This window comes from Erinaceus europaeus, chromosome 10, assembly GCF_950295315.1.
Source record: "Erinaceus europaeus chromosome 10, mEriEur2.1, whole genome shotgun sequence".
Classification (NCBI taxonomy): domain Eukaryota; kingdom Metazoa; phylum Chordata; class Mammalia; order Eulipotyphla; family Erinaceidae; genus Erinaceus; species Erinaceus europaeus.
Window position 1 is genome coordinate 33752840 of NC_080171.1, and position 12973 is coordinate 33765812.

Consider the following 12973-nt stretch of genomic DNA (forward strand, 5'->3'; position numbering starts at 1 on the left):
TAGAGGCACCAAGCCCCAGCAATAATCTTGGAGGCAAAAATAAATTAATTAAATAATGAGTTAATTAATACATTAAAAGAAAATAAATTTTAAAGTTGGAAGGAGCAATCCTAAATCTAAGGGTTGAGGAGAACAATGGATTATCTTTTTAAAAATTTTTTTTAATACTTATTTACTTATTCCCTTTTTTTGCCCTTATTGTTTTATTATTGTTGCTGTTATTGATGTCATCATTGTTGGATAGGACAGAGAGAAATGGAAAGAGGAGGGAAAGACAGAGGGGGGAGAGAAAGACAGACACCTGCAGACCTGCTTCATCCCCTGCAGGTGGGGATCCGGGGCCTCAAACCAGGATCCTCATGCTGGTCCTTGCGCTTTGCGCCACGTGCACTTAACCCGCTGTGCTACAACCCAACTCCCTACAATGGATTATCTTTAGCTGAGCAGAGAACAGTCTTTAAAGACCAGATAGTGTCCACTACCCAGAATTTAAATCTTTTTTGAATTTAGTTTATTATTTTAATGAGAAAGTGTAGATACAGAGGGAATAATACAGATAAAGGGAGAGAGATACATATATATATTTATATATATATATATATATATATATATATATATATATATATATATATATATATATATAACACTGACAAAACCATAGGATAAGAGGGGTACAACTCCACACAGTTCCCACCTCCAGAACTTCATATTCCATCCCTTCCCTTGATAGTTTTCCTATTCCAATGGCCCAAGGTCACTGTAGGATGCAGAAGGTGGAAAGTTCGACTTCTGTAATTGCTTCTCCGCTGAACATGGGCATTGACAGGTTGATCCATACTCCCAGCCTGCCTCTCTCGTTCCCTAGTAGGGCAGGGTTCTGGGGAAGTGAAGCTCCAGGACACATTGGTGGGGTTATCTATCCAGGGAAGTCTGGTTGGCATCATGCTAGCATCTAGAACCTGGTGGCTGAAAAGAGAGTTAACATATAAAGCCAAACAAGTTGTTGACTAATCATGAATCTAAAGGCTGGAGTAGTGTAGATGAAGAATTGAGGGGTATCCATTTTGTAGATAGCTAGTAGGCATATTTTAGTTATATTCCAAAAGGTCTGTGGCTATATTAGTGTTGTTTTTTTTTTCTTTATTTTTTTTTACAATTCCCACCGCCCAATCTCCATATCCCACCCCCTCCCCCGATAGCTTTCCCATTCTCTATCCCTCTGGGAGCATGGACCCAGGGTCATTGTGGGTTGCAGAAGGTAGAAGGTCTGGCTTCTGTAATTGCTTCCCCGCTGAACATGGGCGTTGACTGGTCGGTCCATACTCCCCGTCTGCCTCTCTCTTTCCCTAGTAGGGTGGGTCTCTGGGGAAGCTGAGCTCCAGGACACATTGGTGGGGTCTTCAATCCAGGGAAGTCTGGCCGGCATCCTGATGACACCTGGAACCTGGTGACTGAAAAGAGAGTTAACATACAAAGCCAAACAAATTGTTGAGCAATCATGGACCCAAAGCTTGGAAAAGTGGAGAGGAAGTATTAGGGAGGTACTCACTGCAAACTCTAGTGTACTTCTGCTTTCTTACTTTGGTGCCATACTCCAAACTCAGTCAATTTCTGCTTTGCGTTTCTACTTCTTTTTTTTTTTTTTTTACATGCATAACATTCCCCAGATTCCCATTTAACAATACAACCCCCACTATTTCATTCATCATTTTTCATAGACCTGTATTCTCCCCACCCACCCACCCACCCCAGAGTCTTTTTTTTCCTTTAGCCTGAAATCTGATATGCAGGTGGATCCTAGTTATAGTCTGTGGAGATGATGTCATGGCTGAAAAAAAAGACCAGAAAGCTGGATCAGGGAAGAGAGTAGCTCCTTAATATGGGAAAGGTGCATAAATATTGTTGACTATAAATCCCATCGATTTGATGTGATCTGGGGCCCATATTCAGCTTAGGAGCCTATGTGACCTCTGCATCCCTGTAGATCTGAGCTCACATTCTGTGGTCATCAGTAGGAACATTCCAAGCTGCCCCAATATCAGGACCCATCTCCCTCAGGTGTAGCATAGAGCATGTTGTCCAGCCTCCCTTTGGAGGATGGAACATTCTCTACCATTATTGATCCAAGTTAAGGGCAACGTTCTGTAGGGGTCCACAAAGGGGTCTGTTTTGTTGTTCCTGATAGAGATGACCAGTAACAATGGAGAGAGGGATTTATTTGAGTTCTAGCCTCATCATGTCTGTTTAAGAATCTCAGGACTCCCCGACTAGGACCCCAGCTGATGGGATGGCCAGATAGTGACTAAAGAGTCATCATTAAAGTATGCCAGTCTCTTGCCCTTATTCAACTTTTGCAGTCCTTGCTTTGAAAATGATAGCTTTGGAGTGAGTGAGGGAAGTGTAATAGGAAATAGTTGGGGAGGGTATCTAAGTGTAAGTAGACACAATTTCATTATGAACTTCATACTGACTCACTGTAGACTATTGTGTACTTTTGCTTTCAGGTATATATTTTGTCCTAATTTATGGATACATGTGAACATATGCCCAGTATTCTTAGGAAGAGTAAGGGCTGTTATTATCCACATTGGACAGAGGTAGCCATAGAAACTTGGAGAAATAACTTACCTAAGGTCATACTCTCACTCATAACAAGACATAGACTTGACCCCTGGTCACCTGATTTCACAACAAACACACTCAAGTGCTTGGGTGACAGTTCTCCCCACCAGATCTTGAACTGGTCCAGTCAGAAATAACATGTTCCCTGGTCTGTTGAAAAGGGAAAGAAGCATAGTGACATTTACATAGAGATAATCTTATTAAGGAATGACTCTTTATGGGATTATGGCTAAGTTTTAAAAATACATTCTGTCCTTTATTTTATGATGTTGGAGATAGATGGTTTCTTCACAACACTCCACTTACAAAACAAAATAAAAATCCAGAAAGTTGGCATTTGACGTCAATTCTTTAATTTAGAAAACTCATTTTCATGCCCAGAAACTCAAAATCTAAAATTTACTATGGGTGAAAAAAATACCTCCTTCCTTCCATGTAAGGCGCATGATTATTTTCTATTGTCCACATGCTGAGCCACTGTCATCAAGAACTTTCTGCTTTTCATTGTCTGGTTTTTTAAGAGCTCCCACCTCACACCCAAAATGAGGACTCTCATTTCTTAAATGCATTTATATTTATAGGAGGAGAGTGAGTGAATAGATAATATAATAGCTTTCTTCTGCTGTGGTTTCCATAAGAATGTAAGAGCTCAGTCTTTTCTTATCATAACTGGCTGGAAACATTCCATATCAGAGATGTCAAGTCATAACAGTGTAAAGGGGGAAAAGCCTATTTTACTCTCAGCACTCCACAGTTCTTCTGTAGAAAAGGCATTTTTAAAAGCTGTTTGCAATATCCTCCATTAATTTCCTCTGGTAAGATATCTCACACAAAAGGGTCTTATAAATGGATTAAATGTGGCTGGGTACAAAAGTACAGTAAGTCCTCTGTCAGATAATCTTGAGGGTGAATGCCAACCTCAAACAGGGGTTTCCTTCATAAGGATTCCTTGCAAATAGCTGACTTGAAATTTTGTGACCAATAATAACCTCCTTAAAAAATAAACCCACTTATGCCATCTGCTCAACAGTGCCCTATAAATTATACCAGGAATGCATGGCTTTTCTACTCTGGCAAATGTCTTTCCAGTTGATGAAAGGATAAACAAGAGGGCAAGTACTTGCTCCTCCAATTCCACCACTTTGCACTACCATTGTTTGGCCTCTGCCATTCACAGCATCTTCTTCAGCAAGCAAAAGTTGGGGATGGGAAAGAGTATTTCCAAGACCACTTGAACTAAGGTTGAAGGGGGTCTAGTTGGAAGGAACAGGCTGAAAAACTAGGGGTAAAACAACTGAAGAAGGAGTTGGATGGGGCCAGGTGGTGACACATCTGATTAAGAGCCATATCATAGTGCACAAGGACCTGAGTTCCAGCCCCTGGTCCCCACCTGCAGGGGGAAAGCTTCACAAGTGGTGAAGCATGGCTGCACGTGTCTCTCTGTCTTTTCCTCTATCTCCCCATCTCCCCCTCCCCTCTCAATTTCTCTGTCTTTATCCAATAATAAAACTATGGAAGAAGAAGTAGATGGGTATGATAAAGGCTTTTAAATAGTAAGCCCCCGTGGACCTTGAAAATTTCATGTTAAGTGAAATAAGTCAGAAACAGAAGGATGAATATGGGATGATCTCACTCTCAGGCAGAAGTTGAAAAAAAAAGATCAGAAGAGAAAATACAAGTAGAACCTGAACTGAAATTGGCGTATTGCACCAAAGTAAAAGATTCTGGGGTGGGGGGGTAGAATACAGGTCCAAAAAGGATGACAGACGACCTAGTGGGGGTTGTATTGTTATATGGAAAACTGAGAAATGTTATACATGTACAAACTACTGTGTTTACTGTCAAATGTAAAACATTAATTACCCAATAAAGAAATTTAATAAATAAATAAATAAATAAATAAATAGTAAGCCCCCGGTTGGTCCCCACCTGTAGGGGCGAAGCTTTCAGGCAGTGAAATAGTGCTTCCAGTGTCTCTCTCCCTCTCTACCTTTCCCTTTTCTCTAGATTTCTCTCTGTCCCTATTAAATAAATAAATAAATAAATATTAATAGTATTTTTCATATCTGACAGGTATGTATTAAATATAATTAATTGAGTTAGTATGGTTTTTTTAGTTAGGCAGGTCCAAGAGGGGAGAGTTAGACTTGCAGAATGAGAGTCAGCCTCTCACCAAACTCCCATCCACTGAGGTGTGGCCTAACTCAGTTGTTACTGAAAATACCACAGAAACTGTCCACATGTAAGCAGTGGCTTCATTAACTCACTCACCCAGCTGAGTGAAGCGGCATGGTAGATGTGAAACTTTCATGGTCTCACATTTTCCTCTCAGTGGGTAAGCTCCACGGGAGGTGTGAGAAGATGTTCATTTCCACCCAATATACCTCATAAGTAAAGGTTTCTTATGAACGGTGAAGTGGGCAAGTGCAAGAAGGAACAAAAAGGAACTGCAGTGTGGAAAGCCCAGAGATGTCTTTGCAGCAAGATTAGTCTCTGTAAAGCGAAAATCCCTTCAAACTTGACAGAATCTGCTTCAGCCACCCCCTAGATCCTAATGAGAAATAATTTCATCCCAGTACTTAATTTAACTGCCCTGGCTTAAATCCCAGAGTTACATAGCCCTATTTTACCTACCTAGAAAAATAAAATAAAATAAAATAAAATAAATAAATAAATAAATAAATAAATAAGGGCCAAGTGGTGGCACACACCTGGTTAAGCACACACACTATAGTGTTCAAGGAACCAGGTTCAAGCCCCTGGTCCCTACCTGCAGGGAGAAAGTTTCGCAAGTGGTGAAGTAGAGCTGCAGGTGTCTATATTACTCTCCCCTTCTCTACTCCCCTCCCCTCTCAATTTCTCCCTGTCTCTGCATCTATCCAATAATAAATAGGCAAAATATAATTTAAAAACAAATAATTTTGGGCTGGGGAGATAGTTAATGGTTTTGCAAAGTGACTTTCATATCTAAGGCATCAAAGGTCCCAGATTCAGTTCCAGAGCCATAAATCAGAGCTAAACAGTGCCTTAATAAATAAAAAAATAATAACAATAAATTATTTAATTTAAAGAAGAAGAGAGGTGACTTAAATTTAAAGAAAAGTCTCTTGTACTTAAACCAAACAAGCACATTGGACATCAGCTAAGCCAAGGTTTCCCTCAAGGAAAAGTGCAAGCAAGCTCACTTGAAAATTGAGTCTTCCAGGCTGGGAGTATGGATCGACCTGTCAACGCCCATGTTCAGCAGGGAAGCAATTACAGAAGCCAGACCTTCCACCTTCTGCATCCCATAATGATGCTGGGTCCATAAAGAATAGGAAAGCTATCAGGGGAGGAAATGGGATACTGAGTTTTGGTGGTGGGAATTCTGTGGTATTGTACTCCTCTTATTATATGGTCTTGTCAATGTTTCCATTTTTTAAATAAAATTATTTTTAAAAAATTTAAAAAGAAAATTAAGTCTTCATTACATACCCAGTCAACCTTGAGAAGGCCACTCTCCATTAGTTTCTAAGTTATCAAAAAAAGGATATTCCACTGCTGGTTCCTGATGGTTGCATTCTCTCTGAGATCAAAGCTTTCAGAAGGGTGTGTGTGTGTGTGTGTGTGTGTGTGTGTGTGTGTGTGTGTGTGTGTGTGTCTGTGAGAGAGAGAGAGAGAGAGAGAGAGAGAGAGAGAGAGAGAGATGGGCAGTAAGTGTATATAGTATGCAGATGTGTTTGGGTGGGGTGCATTCGGGTGCATGGTTGGTGTGTGGTAATTAGGTGATTGTGTGTGAGCACAAATGTGGTGGTGTGTGGGTGGAAGGAGTCAGCAGCAGCATTTGGTTGGGTGCAGACAGCACTGCAGGTTCTGTTCCTTTAGAGGAGAGCAAGCCACACATTATCACTGATCACCAGTTTCTGGTGGTGTGAGCATGTGGGTTGCTAGCCTGTCTTCTGTTGTCTTTCTCACTCTCAGTTTGTTTTCAGATGAGGAAGTGAAAAGAAACTGGAGGACACTGAGCCAGGTGCTTTTTCTTTTCTTTTAAGAAGAAGAAGAAGAAGAAATAAAAGAAGGAGAAGGAGGAGGAGGAAGAAAAGGACTTCCAGATACTCCCAAGTCCCACACAATATGTTGTTCTTCCTTTCAGAGTTTATTCACGGCAAAGTTGAGAAATGGATAAGAAGAATTAAATGCCAGGAAGTTGAGAAACAGGTATGTCCAGATGAAAAGAACAGTGTGAGGCAGAGTCATACGGATCCTCAGGAAAATTCACAAGAATCTTTAACGCTGCCTTTGGTCCTCAAATGGTGGTGTCTAGCTTACATCTTAGCACTTCTGGACTTCCTCTGTTGTGCTTCAGATATTTATTTGTGTGGTTGGGCTTCAGTCTTCTTCAAATGGTTAGGGGAAGGAAAAAAAAAATTCATTGCATTAAGTTTGAGAACCACAACTATAGGAAGGTACAAGAGTCTAAAAGTCTATTGAATCTCCCTCAAACTTACCACATTATTTTTCCCATCTTCCTTTCAGTCTATGTTCCCTTACCCCCACCTTTTTGATGTCATTCTCCAATAATTTACTGAGACATAGCTTTCCTGGGACCTACACTGAATATACCACTTTCAATCTGAGAAATTAACTTCTCTTAAAATGTCTTCAGGGCAACATTCCTCTGATTCCAACAATCCTATAATAAACTCCAATTATGACTGAAACATCCATTATGTGCTTTGGAGAATACAAAAACATGCCAGACCAGTATACATAGCTACCTATTGCTGCATAACGAATGACTCCACAACTAGCAACATAAAAGCAACAAACATTTATTATCTCATCATTTCTCATGACTCAGGAATAGAGAAAAGGCTTAACTGGGTGGTTCTAGATCTGACTGACTCACAAGGCTACAAATCAAGGTGCTGCTGGAAATGCAGATGATTTAGGATCCAACTCTGGGCAGGATCCATTTACAGTTCTCCATACAATCTTGCCTTTAGGCTTCTCCAAGTGGTAACTCATTCTCCAGGGCCTCCTGAGCAGGATTGCCAGACCTGGGGGTGGTAGGGAGGTGGGGGCATGGTAAAGAGACAGAAGGAGGGAAGGATGACACTTGTTTTTATTTTTTGGACAGAAATATAAACAACTGAGAGGAAAGGTGAAGACAGAGACAGACACCTGCAGCACTGCTCCACCACTCACGAAGCTTCCTTCCGGCAGGTGGGGGGACCAGGGGCTTGAACCTGAGTCCTTGCATATATACACTCTACCAGGAGCACCTACACCACCCAAGCACAAATGACATTTTTTTAAACACCGTCTTGCATTTCATATCCTATCACATCTGCTGTTGAGCCAGTCAATAAGATGAACCCGCACTCAGGAGGAGAACATGCAGGTTCTGAAGACCAACAGTTGGGAAACATTAGAAGTTTCTTTGTTTTTTGTTTTTTTTTTTTCTGGAAAGTCTTTTTTTAATTTATTTTGTATTTAAGAAAGGATAAATTAACAAAATCATAGGGTAGGAGGGGTACAACTCCACACAATTCCCACCACCCAATCTCCATATCCCGTCCCCTCCCCCGATAGCTTTCCCATTCTCCATACCTCTGGGAGCATGGACCCTGGGTCATTGTGGGTTGCAGAAGGTAGAAGGTCTGGCTTCTGTAATTGCTTCCCCACTGAACATGGACGTTGACTGGTCGGTCCATACTCCCAGTCTGCCTCTCTCTTTCCCTAGTAGGGTGGGTCTCTGGGGAAGCAGAGCTCCAGGACACATTGGTGGGGTCTTCAGTTCAGAGAAGCCTGGCCGGCATCCTGATGACATCTGGAACCTGGTGGCTGAAAAGAGAGTTAACATACAAAGCCAAACAAATTGTTGAGCAATCATGGACCCAAAGGTTGGAATAGTGGAGAGGAAGTGTTGGGGGGGGGGGTACTCACTGCAAACTCTAGTGTACTTCTGCTTTCAGGTATATATTTTGCACTTGTTTATGGATACATGTGAACATATGCTCTCTCTCACAGAACCTGGTGTATATCTAGGTTTTGGGACTTTGTTAGAAAGTGATCCACCTGGGATGGAATTAGAGAATGCTATGAAAGGAAAGATCTCACCCGAGTAATGAAGCTGAAGGGTTGTCATTCCACACACAGTCTGAGCTGAAGCATGTTGAGGTGGCAATCGCGTTGATTAGGTTGCAGTTGGCTGATGCAATATTATTTGATATGGATTGGGAGAGGCATGTGGGAAAGTGGGCCCTATCCTAAGGTTCCAGGACTGGGGGAAATATAGGCTCTATAGTGGAGATGTGAGGTTCCTGCTGTCTTAGGGTTCATAAAGACAATGGATAGTTAATGTTATCATCACATTATTTGGTAATTGGGTTAACTTTGAAAAGTCCTTTTGTTAGGGTTTGCTGTATAGTACCCAGTATCTTGTAAATAGCTGTGCCACTGGTTGCCTCTGATCTACTTGGTCTAGGCTTTTGAGAGAGTCTGCATATCAAATACACAGCCTATATATTAAGAAGACTCAGTCTGTGTTTTAAAAACTTTGAGACATACAATTAATTTTCCCCTCTCATTAATTAACTAGTGATTTATATGACTACACTTTACTAGGAGTGTACATAAACACCATTCCCACCACCAAAAGACTGTGTCCCATCCCACCCACCCACCCCCAACCCCCACCTGCCCAGGAAGCCACATGTCTACCCCTCACCACAGGGTTTTTACTTTGGTGCCCTATAGAAGTCTCTTTAGAGGGAGCTGGGCAGTGGCTCAGTGAGTTAAATGCACATGGCACAAAGCACAAGGACAGGCATAAGAATCCTGGTTCAAATCCCCGGCTCCCCACCTGAAGAGAGTTCACTTCACAGGTGGTGAAGCAGATCTGCAGGTGTCTATCTTTCTCTCCCCTCTCTGTCTTCCCCTCCTCTCTCAATTTCACTCTGTCCTATCTAACAACAACGACAGCAATAGTGACAAAAACAACAACGATAAACAACAAGGGCAACAAAAGGGAAAAAATAATAATAAAGAAGTCTCTTGGGAGTTGGGCAGTAGCGCAGCGGGTTAAGCACACTTGGCGCAAAGCCAGGACCTGCATAAGGATCCCGGTTCGAGCCCCCGGCTCCCTACCTGCAGGGGAGTAGCTTCACAGATGGTGAAGCAGGTCTGCAGATGTCTATCTTTCTCTCCCCCTCTCTGTCTTCCCCTCCTCTCTTCATTTCTCTCTGTCCTATCCAACAACAATGACATCAATGACAATGATAATAATAACCACAACAATGATAAAGCATAAACAACAAAAGGGGAAAAAATAGCCTCTAGGAGCAGTGAACTCATAGTGCAGGCACTGAGCCCCAGCAATAACCCTGGAGGCAAAAAAAAAGTCTCTTTAGAGACTATCTACAACATGTCAACAGGTCCAACATTCTAGACACAAAGACTGATATTCATGGATGCAGCAGATACAAGGAAGGTCTAATAAGACAGAAACAGGGTGGTGGCTTGCATGTTAGAGTACACATATTACATTACACATGTAGAAGAACCTGAGTTCAAACCTCTAGTCCCCACCTTCAGAAGGGAAGTTTCACAAGTTATGGAACAGCACTGTGCCTCTCTCTGTCTCTTATCTTTTATCAAAAAGAAAGGGGAAAAGTGATGAAAGAGAAAGGCTCAGGAATGGTCAAAAAAGGAGAATTTAATTTCACTTGGAAAAATGCTGTAAAACAGCAAAATTTGAGGAATAGGAGATAATGTAGCAGTAGAATCACACCTTACTAACATGAAGCCTTGGGTTTAATTCCCTACAACATATGGGAGCACCATGGAGACAATTGAAGGAATCTCTGTGAATGATGGAGCAGTACTTTGGTTTCTTTCCCTTCTCCCCTTGTCTGTCTCACCCATATCTCCCCCCACCCCCTAAGTATATAAAATAAAAGAGTTGGACTAAGGAGGCTGCCCTAAAGTATCATACAGGCACAAGGCCTTCTGTTCATTCTTGGATGCTACACTGAAAGAGAGAGAGAGGGAGAGGGAGAGGGAGAGGGAGAGGGAGAGGGAGAGGGAGGAGAGAGGAGAGAATCTTAGAAAACAGGAAAGAAGGAAAGAAAGAAGAAAAGGAGGAAGACTTGAGCTAGGTACCAAATAGAGCTTCAAAAAGGCATTTCAGGCAACAAAACAGAGTAAGTGGTGTTAATCAAACATCAAAATAGTCAGGAGAATTTATTAAACTAGTTGGTTGGGTTGTCCCCATTTCAACAGTTTTTAATTCAGTAGAGAGTGGGAGTCCTGGGACTTCCTGAGAATTCCCAATCCTAGGGAATTGTTAGTGCTTTTGATCCAGGGACCACCCTTTGAAATCCATCTCACACTGAGAAATGCTGGCCTGAACAAAAGCTCAGAAATATGGAGTATCTTTGAAAAGAAATAAATAGATGATTTTTTAAATTTATCAATATGGTTTCATTCAGTTAATTTCAAGATCTACTTAGAATAAGTGGAAAGAAAAGACATTAGTTTGTGCTTAATGATTCCCCAAACTATCAATGTTCACTTCATGAAGAGGCCATCAAGGGTAGGAGATGAGCGCAGACACATAGGATTTTCTTTAAGGTAAGAAGGATTTTCATGGCTCCCTTACTCCAGGACTCTAGAAATATCCTAGAACCTTTTTCCACTGTAATTCAAATACTCCTATTTGATATGAGCTACAGAATCTACTACCAGCTCTCCCATAGAATACTTGTTCACTATAAAATGCATATGTCCATGGTTTGGTATTAAAGGGATGCCTAAAGAGCTCTCAGGAAACTGCTGAGTCCTATAACTATACACATTGCCTTGTGAAAATGGATATGTGTAGGTCTTGCCTGGCTTCCACACCATGAGAAGGCTTCTCCACACTTGTGCTGTCTCTGATTCCTTTGTCCTTCTACTTTCACAAAGGCTTCAGATATACATTATTTTTTCCTTCAAAACTTGGGTTTAGGGTTCAGTTTTTTTTAAGTTGAAATCATGAGTAAAATCTGAATGCAAACTGAGATGAATCCAACCCGATTCTTAAAATGTACTTTGGGGGGGGGGGGAGGGGGAGTGAAACCCTGTGGTTTATTTCTTGCAGTGCATGCAGAGTTAGCTTTGTGCCTTTGTTCTGTTGTCTGAGGTTTGTTGCCTCTTATTTGACAGTACTTAGGGAAACAATATGAAGACATTTAGCAGAGGCTCAAGGGAATTTCGACTGCACACTCAAACACAAACTATTTTATCATTCTTCTCCTAGCCCAGACTCCCTTCGCTCTCTCTCTTCCCTCAATTTATCACCCGTCCATATTCTGACATAGATCCTTGCTCCAAAAGCAGAAAAAGAGAGAGAGATTTTAAAAGCAACTAAACTGTGGCCCCTTTTCCACTTGTGGTTTTCTTGTAAACTTACTTAAGCACAGCTGTCTCTTTAATTGTGACTTTCTGAGAAGGTCTATCACTCACCACCCACACTTCCTCTTATGGGTAGGAACAGCCCTGAGCTTTTAACCTTGAACAAGAAGGGAAAGGAAAGCCAGACAGAGGTTAGCCTAAACCTCACTGGAGCATCCCTTATATTCAGACCTGGTTTTGAGCCTACATTTGTCACCTAAAAAAAGTGTATGCCACATAGCTATTGTCTTCATTAAAAACAAACAAACAAACAAAAACTGGGAGGTAAGAATGGTGAGCTGTAATATTATTTGATCCATTGCTTTTACAAATTCAACCACAAATTGTTTCTTCTTTTCCCTCTGAGCACCATTTAATGAGCTGTATCAGGCATCCACTGGAAGCAATGAGAGAAAACACATCATGTAACAAGCACATGGTCAGAGCAGCCCTTTTTCGTTCCTCTCACCAGAGTTATTACTGGGGCTTGGTGTTTGCACAATGAATCCAATGCTCCTGGCAACTTTTTTTTTTAAGAGAGAGAGAAATTGAGAGGGAAGAGGGGCTAGAGGAAGAGAAAGACACCTGCAGCACTGCTTTACCACTCATGAAGCTTCCTGCCTGCAGGTGGGGACCAGGGCCTTAAACCAGCATCCTTGTACATGGCTATGTTTGTGCTCTAGTGGGTGCACTACTGCCCACACTCTCCCCTGTCCCTTAGAGCGGCCATCTCCAATCCCCAGATCTTTGGATTTGACCAAAGTTACTAGACATTTTCAGGTCTTGGGTTACTCATTTGGGCCTTGGTTTCCTCATTTAAACAAGAAATAAAGAGAAGGAAAAGTCAATTGTTGTGAAGATCACAAACTCAGTGTGAACACCTTGATCCCCTGAGATTCCTTGTGGAACAGTAGGTGTTTGATGCATGGTGGTG